Source organism: Mus pahari, chromosome 15, assembly GCF_900095145.1.
Source record: "Mus pahari chromosome 15, PAHARI_EIJ_v1.1, whole genome shotgun sequence".
NCBI classification, from domain to species: Eukaryota; Metazoa; Chordata; class Mammalia; order Rodentia; family Muridae; genus Mus; species Mus pahari.
In genome coordinates, this window is record NC_034604.1 from 81,609,647 (window position 1) to 81,618,850 (window position 9,204).

General features: G+C 38.0%; 1 protein-coding gene across 1 annotated transcript in view; it reads right to left on the reverse strand.

Moving 5' to 3' along the window:
• Positions 1–9,204, reverse strand: part of Dok6 (docking protein 6) — a 416,578-nt gene that overhangs the window by 114,156 nt on the left and 293,218 nt on the right. The gene's annotated exons all lie outside the window — the stretch shown is intronic.

Below are 9,204 nucleotides of genomic sequence, written 5' to 3' on the forward strand. Positions count from 1 at the left end.
TCTGGCAGTCATATTTGTTTCATGCATTCATAGTTTATAAGATACTCTACTATCACCAGTGCATAATATCTCTGTGAGTGGACTAAAATATATTTCCAGGAATACTTTGGATAAAAATTACCTTAATTTTAGCCTTCAATAGCTTAATACTACTAATCAGAATGAACGAATCACTTCTTTAGCTTAGAATCATTAACAGAAATATGGATTTATTTTCCTGGAGTGAGCAATTTAAGACTTGAATGGAGAACGACCATGAAAACTTTGGTTTCACAAACTAAGGGGGTCTCATGAAAATATTGTAGGTAGGTAAGGAGGAAGAAATAACAAAATTGCTAAGCATGGATGACATCAGCATAACATTCTTTAGTATTCTGGAGAGAATTGCTTGAGGTCGTTCAAGCAGCTGGACAATATCTAGATCCCTTCACACACTTCCTACTGGAGTAGCAATGCAAGAGTGAGGGAACATAAAGTGGTGTGCTTCCTTTTCTGGCTTCAATCCTGGTACAGAGCACAGCTCTGTGAAGGCAGAATGTAAGTGGGTCTCACTGGAACCTTTTCTGTTGTTTTCATCCCTGTGTCATACCAACTGTTCTAAAGAGAATAGAATGCTAAAGGAAAATGGTTGTGAGAAATTTACTCTTTTACCCTTGAGACTTAATGGAAATTCATGTGGTATACATTTTATCTTATTTTTCTTAATGGTCAATGCCCTTGGCTGTGTATTGTAAACACCTATCAGGGATAAAAGCAATCTTGGTGAAAGATATTCCTTCATCTTTGCTGGCTGTTAAAGCTCCATGAAATGTTCATTTTAATCTTCTCTATGAACAAAAGAGTCAGCTGCTAAGTAATATTTTCAGGACTTCATTTTTCTCATGGAATATAAAGATACATTATAGAATCATAATTATGAAAAATATTGCATCATTCTCTGTCTATGATTTTAAATGTTAGAGGTACAAAATTATTTTGTATTTATATAATTCAGGACTATATTTTCCCATATCAGGACTGATTCAACAATTCAATTTTCAGTTATTGCTTGTCTCACTATTTTAATGAGATTTCCCAATGAATTGAAGAGGAAAACAAATTAGTGATGTAAAAAGAATAACTTTGTGTTTCTTTTTAATTGATATATAGAAAGGGGTAGTGATGGTTTCCAAGCAGGGTTAACTTGTTTGCTATACTAGGTTATACAAGAAGTAATAAGCCTAACTATGAAGTTAAAATGATGCCCCTGAAAGGTTTGGAGCATCCCAAGGAATGCTGATGAGAAGCTAAAAGATTGGGCTGAGCATTGTCTGCCCTGGGAAAGTCATCTGGACTCCAATTTGAAACTCTGCCTTACATACTTGAGTCGCTTTGAGGCTCAAAATAAATATATATTGATGCTGCCAAGCATTCAGTCAAGACGGACAGCAGCATGCTTATGGGACATGGCTTCACCAGAGCTCTGTATACATGGAAAGAACATTTTCTGCACAGTAAATTTTATTTTTCTTTTATAAAAGATGTTGTGTGTGAGTGTCTGTGTGTGTATGTGAATCTGTCCATGTGTGCATATGGCTATGTATTTGTGTGGAGGTATAGTTGTATACCTGTGTATACGCATGAATGCAAAAGACATCCTTCCTCAGGTACCTTAAACATGTGGTAGGGTCTCTCATGACTTGGAATTTTGCCAAGTAGGCTAGGCTACCTGACCAGCAGTTTCCAAAGATGCATCTGTCTCTGCCTCCCACCTCTCTATTACTGGGGTTATAAACATGAACCACCCATTCCAGCTTTGCATGCTGGTCCCAGAAATTCCATCGAGCGACAAAACTTTCCCTGTGGAGATGCAATACCCACATCTACTCACCCCAGATTGGGAGTCCACTAAAGCAGAGACACTACCAAAGTTCAACTTGGTAAACCAACAAATTTTATTGTGGTTACTTACAGGAATATGGATGAGCAATTACTTTCAGGAGCAGAAATGACTCAGAGTGAGCTGAATCACTAAGGCTCACCACATCCTGGGTAATAGCACACAAAACCTGAATCCTGGATAGCCTGAGGGTAGCTCAATAGGTTTCAGAGAATATTTTCTAGGTGCCTCAGTTGGTGCAAACCTCTTCCAGGCAGCTTGACTAGGTTTTGTTTTTTTCTAGGCAGCTGGTCTTGTCTCTGAGTCTTCTCTTCAGTTTAACTCCTCTGGGAAAAAAGTTCTATCTAGCCCTGTGAACTGGGCTTCAAACACAGTTTCTCTTATTCCCAGTTCCTTCTCTAGCAACTGCCCCTCCTTTGGTTTTCAGCTCTTGACATTCGTGGGGAACTCAGATGGAGATAATCAAGTGTTTTAATGGCTTTCATAAGCCAGCCCATCATACTATCATATACAAGATAGCTCTCATACTATCTTGTGTTCCATTGCCTTTGTTATAAGGATAGATAAATAGTTTTCTTACTCAACATTCCTGTCTCTGCAGCGGTCAGACTGATCCCATCCCCTCCCATGTACCACAGCTTCACAAGCCAGGATGCAACAGACTTTTTCATTGCTTATTTAAAAGTTTTTCCTGATTCCAGGAATTCAAGCACAGCATATTTTTTTAATAGCCCTAGTTTCTTGTATTGGACCATTATTAAAGTACCATCTGCAAAAATGGATCACAGATTTCCCCTTTTTTTCTTTCTATTAAAGTTCAGACTTGTGTGTGTGTGTGTGTGGGGGGTTGTCATCTGTTGCTTTTATCACACTGTCCTCCTCCTCACTCTTTGAATCTTCTCATGGGTTCTAAGTTCTTGGATCACAGGAAGAGATTTTGATCACAGACCCAACATATTTTCTCTTTTCCTTCCTACCCCCAAGCCTTAAGAATCAGCAAGCCAACACATCCATCTTATCCTCTTATTTATCTAATTTTCTTGCCAAATCAATCACTAACATGGAGGATACTAGCTGTATTTCCCTTGTTGCAATTCCTGCTTTAAACAAACAAGTTTTGGCTTTGTCCCCATCTAAGGCCTCAGACCAAATTCTACACACAACAGAGGCCAGGCAACCTCTGCTGCTGCTTGTTGACAACCTCAACCCTTATTTGCTAATCTCAAAGACTGTAAATTTTTCTCTAGACATTTAACTATTTATAGCATCTCAATATTCACTTGGTGAACTTCATTTATTGAGCAGGCATGTTATTCTATACCACACTGATGATGACTGCCATCTGGGATTCCTTCCAGTGACACTCCTGATCCTGATGGCTTAGCCTTAGTTACACATCTCACTACTCATAGCAACAACCACACAAGAGCTATTGTAGTACAATGGTACACTAATATACACCATACAGATGTTGGGAACAAGCAAAAGAAACTCACTCTATATACTACCATTTCGTTTTTAGAGTCCATTTAATCATAAGGAGAACCTAAATTCAAGGTCCTAGGTTATAGGGGATCTGTGGACTTCCCGATAGCTGAACAGCTTCTATAAGGATACAGTTGTCTGAATTCAGACATCCCAGGGAAAACTTGTAAGGGAACAGTTGTCTGAATCCAGACATCTCAAAGAGAACTTGTCCATCCTGCTGGCAGGGTCAAACTAAGGTCATGTTACCAGGCCCAGGCCTATGCTTAACCTGATTGGTGGGTGAAAACTCCCTTGCTCAACACCTTATGTCGAAATATAATTGAACAATGCTACAGCACACTCGACTCGACTCCCAATTTGTGGTCTCATTCTTTAAATATGCTGTGCAATTTCTCCTCAGGATAACAGTTCAGCTCCTAATTGATAAGTAGAAGCTTGATTATGATAAATTTCCATCATCTGCATTGACCCGGTGCTTTGAGTTATGTCAGATTTATGTTAGATTTAAGTGGACCCCCAAACACAGGAAAGCATAATGCTAACAGAACTGCTCCCACAGATACGCTTCCTTCAGCTTCCTTAGCCTCAGTTCAATGCTTTGCTACCCATAACCATAACCATGTACTCACTCCTTCCCAACTCATCTTTGAATCTGTCATAACCTCGTTCAAGTGGCAATTATGTTGTGTGACTTTTCCTGCAGAGATACAAATAGGCATATCTACTCACCTCAGGTAGGGATCATATGACAGCCAAAGTACAGATACTACCAAAGTCCAACTAGGTGAGCCAATGAGTCTTATTAAGGTTACTTACAGGAATATGGTTGAGGAGTTACTAACAAGAGCAGAAATGACTCAGAGAACTGAATCATCAAATCCCTGCCCCCACCCCCACCCCCAGATAATGGATGACAACTCACAAAAGGTGGGGACCTAGAGCACACTGCACAGTTAGCAGGCAGCTCAACAGATTGGAGACTGTCCCTTGCAACTGACTCTGATCTAACCCTCTTAGTTCTCTGGTTTCTGCTTCTTCGAGGAAAACCGGATGCTCTCAGAATCTTCTTTGCATTTTATCTCCTTTGCAGCTTGACTCTCTGAAAGGGATGCTCAGCTTTTATTACTTACCCTAGCAGGGAAGGGCCTATCAAATCTGGTCAGTTTCAGAGACTTCCTGAAACTGTTTTGAGTAGATTAACCTCCTGTTTATGAAGTATTCCTTCAGGATGAAATGTTTCAATTTAGGAGGAAACTGTTATACCACAACCTAAACTCAGATTTTTATTTGACTGAACCACACCCTAACTCCACTATCTTTCAATCCTTAGCAAGACATACTTTTTTGAAACCCTGGCTAAGTCAGTGCTGTTGGGTTTTCTATGTTTGGAAATAGCTTCTGTTCTGAGGCTGTGACTCACAATGCCTCTGATAGGCCCATTCATAGTGTATGTTCCATTAAATTAGCCCTTTTGCCTTTTGGATAATTTGTCTCTGAAGAAGTATTTCCCCTGGTAGAGAGGGAGCTTTCTACAGAGGCAGCTTCTCTGGGGTTCTACTGTTCACACAGCATTGGAGAAGAGAGCAGAAAACACTGCTATTTCACCAGCTCATGCAAAGGTCATTTATCAGCATGTTTCTCCTGCCCGTGATTGTACAGCTCTGGTAATGCTTCTTTTTCAAAATTCATTTTTGTTCTGGGGCCTATGCTTTCTCTCCCTGCAGCAAGTTTCATTATATTTAGAGCAGCAGAGCGTGCAGAAGATGTAGTTAGAATTGCAGGCAAAATAGCCCACCCCAATTCCTATTGTCATTTTTCCACATGTTTAATAGAAGTGCAGTAAGAAAAGATATTTATAGCCAATCAGGATGGAAGGAAACAGAAAGGCTTAAATCTTGCCTTTAGATTTGTGTAGCTTTATGCATTTTCCTCTGGGGTACTCTTTTAAACACGTCAATTTTCTTTGGCACAAAGAATAAGACAACAATTTCTTTTAGTGTATATACTTTCTATAGGGTCCCTATGTTATCATAAGGCTCAATTTGAAGAACAAGTTTTACTAGTGAATAGAACAATGATCTGTATCTCCTCAAGACCCTATGCTGTCATTTGTGCTTCGGGTATTGGATGTTTGTTAGCCAAATCTTATGTGAACACACACGAGATAGGATTTAAACCCACAGACATTAAATATTTTTCTATTAATGCAAATATTAGCTAAAAAATAATGCAATATTTTACTATTTAAATCTTGTGGCTTTGTTTGCTTGCTTGCTTGAATCATCATTATGGATTCTATTTCTCTAGTTCTGCTAATAATGAAGTACATGACCTTGGAGGCTTGGCTTACTCCTTATCTGTGCGTTGAAACCTGTTTCATTGTCTTCCATCTCTAGAACTGGGCTCACAGAAACCACCTTATACAGGTTCAGATTTTCTGCCTTCTGATTTGACTAAAGGAAGACTTTATGTACTCAAAAGGAGTAAGAAATTGACATGTTTTCTCCCAATACCTGTGGACTTGTTTCAGTACAGGTTTGTATAGTAAATTATCCTTCAAAGATCCAGGTTGCTTGTGGGTTTTGGTTTCCTCATACCTTTAGACCTCTTTGGGAAGAAGAGACCTGTAAATCTCCCTCTGCTGCTGTTTAGTGGAGATCATCCATACTAACACTATTATTCATGCTCATGCCTCTTGAAATGGTACCTATGTTGGGCTCTCCTTTGTTAATCTCTCTGAGTAAAGCCTTTGTATCTTCATGAACCTGTGTACAATTTCTAACAATTTACTTAAACCCTCTAAGTCACAGTTGCTTCTCTGTAAAACAGCAAAATAGTATCTTTCCAGAGGCTGTACTGAAGGACTATACTATATGAATGTTAGAAAAATAGTACTAATAGTAGTTGGTTTGTGGAAAAAGCCTACTTTGGAGTTCACATTTATACACAAAACCTCACTGAGTAACACAAAAATACAAACTACTTTTCCTGTACTGTCACTATGTTTTTTTCCCTTTCCTCTCTCCAATTAGTACCTGTAGTCTCCTTGCAGTCTCCTTGCTTTCTTTCAAATTCATGGTCCATTTTTATTTAGTAATTTCAGTGGTGTGTGCATGTGTGTGTTTGTGTATGTGTGTGTGTTCATAAATTTACATATAAAACTTTCTTAGTATTTTACCTGTATGTTTTCAGTTCTGACAATTTGGTATTAATAACCATTTGGTATGCTTTTTCCTGGAGAAGACCCCTCTCAGGTATCTTTGGTTTCCTGTAGTTCTTTGTCTAGGGTGGAGGCCTGGAGAACTTCCTCCAGTCAACGTTAGTGTATTTATTAGTGTCATTCTTCTTTAGATATGTCATGTTTAGGCAGTCATATTCATGAGACTTTGCTATCTTTTCAGCCCCTCTTCTTCAATGATCCCTGATTTTTAGGTATAGGAATTGTGTTACAGAGGAATCACTTTGGACTGGGCTCTACAACTCTGTATTTTGATTGGTTATGGTTTTCTGTAATGCTATCTATCTGTTGCCAAGAACTTACCTTGATAAGAACTACAATTAAAAGTGGGTATAAGAACAGGTATTTAGAAAATTATTAGGAGCTATTCTGATTTAGTAAAGTAGTGGTTGTAGGTTTTCCTCTAAGATCCATGACTTTACTAATCCTAGAACAGGAATCTGAGCAGTTATCTTTGAAGCTCCTCTCATCAAAGGTGGAATTTCTCCTCATATTTTCACTCTGTGTCAGCCTGTGCCTTGTTTCAGCCAGTGGAGGCAGAAACAGAATGAGACAGGCAGCCTACAAACTCTTCTTCATTTGGGAATGCTTGCTTCTTTGGAACCCCCCTACCAATTAAAACAAGTAATGGCAACTATGATCCTGTTCTACAGAGAAGCAAACTGAGACTTAGGTTAACAAAGTTAATCCTGTTCCCTAGTCCACTGGACACTCCAGTCACAGCCAGTCCCCATCAAAGGTAGCAGAAGAATGATGTGTGAAAGCTGATCTGGCTCTTCTCTACTGTTGATAATCTAGAGATTTATGAGCAGAAGTGGTTAGTATTCAAGCTATTATATTTTAGAATCAATTATTCCCTAGAAACAGGTAGCTCATTCTTGGTTAATTAATTTTAAAAAGGCTAAATATTTTAAGTATATTATAGAAACAAAAGGTGATCAGTTGTTACATTATTGTCAGTGCCATTATGACCGGAGAGAGTCAGTGCTCTAGTGCTGTGCTTTCTGGGGCTACTGCAGCAGCTGAGGAACTTTGGCTAAGGCCTTTGGAAGATGAACAGGAAGATAATTTATATCGTGAGTTTCCAAATGCCTGCTGGCCATGCATATCAAGGAATGATTCTTGAGTGTTGCATAATAGAACTACAAAGTAAAAAAATATGCATAAGAACAACCAAATAGGAATTAGGTGGCAGAAACAACTAAATTTCATGTCTTTTAACAATAAATACATATTTTAATCAATACTGATAATCCTAAATATTAGATACAGTGTTGCATTTCAGTACTAGATTATACTCTTTTTTTTTTTTTTTTTTTTTTTTTTTTTTTTTTTTTTTNTTTTTCAAGACAGGGTTTCTCTGTATAGCCCTGGCTGTCCTGGAACTCACTTTGTAGAAGAGGCTGGCCTTGAACTCAGAAATCTGCCTGCCTCTGCCTCCCAAGTGCTGGGATTAAAGATTAAAGGCATGCACCACCACGACCGGCTTTAGATTATACTCTTAAGAATGAAACAATCAGTTTGGCTGGAGTAATAGTGTTTGCTCAGTAAAGTGTTTGCTCTGGAAATGTAAAGACATGATTCATTTTCCAGGACTTATTCGAGCAATATGATCATAAATGTTACTCAAATATTTTTATATCCTGATTCATGGCTAGCTAAGGAAAAGATTCTCATCAGTAATCTTAAGGAGTTTCCAGAGAATTGTATGATTAGGTTGAAGAATTCCAGATCTTCTGTTGTTTTTAGCATAGTATTTAGCAAATTTGAATTATAATGCTAGTTTCTAGGCTACTGTTAACTCAGATAAGTTTCAAAGAGGCAAACCTTTGCAGGAAAGGGCATTGTAATTGTCTCTAGAATTTGCTAATTAATGTGCTTCTAGTTTTAGATCAAAGAAAAAAAGTGAATCAGTAGGTTTATGTTCCATGATGACATCATCTCTGCTAATAAGGACCTATTTGAATGTTTGAAGGCACTCATTTGAAAAAGAATAATATCTTATTGAGATAATTCCCTCCCCCCTTTTCAGAATTGGGAACCAAAGGATTACAGGTATGAGAAGTGACATTATTTTTTGAATAAATAACGTACTAAGAATATCAAAGCATCTTCAACTGTGATGAAAAGTGGGATGCAGTCCTATACATTTGAACACTTTTTTATAAAATGAGATTAAATTACAGCTCTATTTGAAATAAGATGTAATAAGACTTTGAGGAATGTTTTAATTTCTTCTAAGTTACTATAAAATTCAAATTTCTTATGTTACAGGCCCTGGATGGACTCTTGCAGTCCAAAACTACATAAATTAATTCTCTTTGACCACCCAAATTTTTTACTGAATATTCAGTATATGCATATTTCACACTGGCCCAAACACATTTTTCATGATCTTTTACATGAATCTCTTAAAGACAGCTGTAGTGGCTATTCCTGGTTGTCAACTTGACTATATTTGAAATGAACTACAATCCAGAATTGGAAGGCTCACCAGTGGACCTAATCTGGAGACTGGGAGATAGAAGTTTCTGATCTGGATCTTGGTATGGAGATCTTGAGACACAGTGGTGATTGAATCCAGAAGATTAAGACAGGG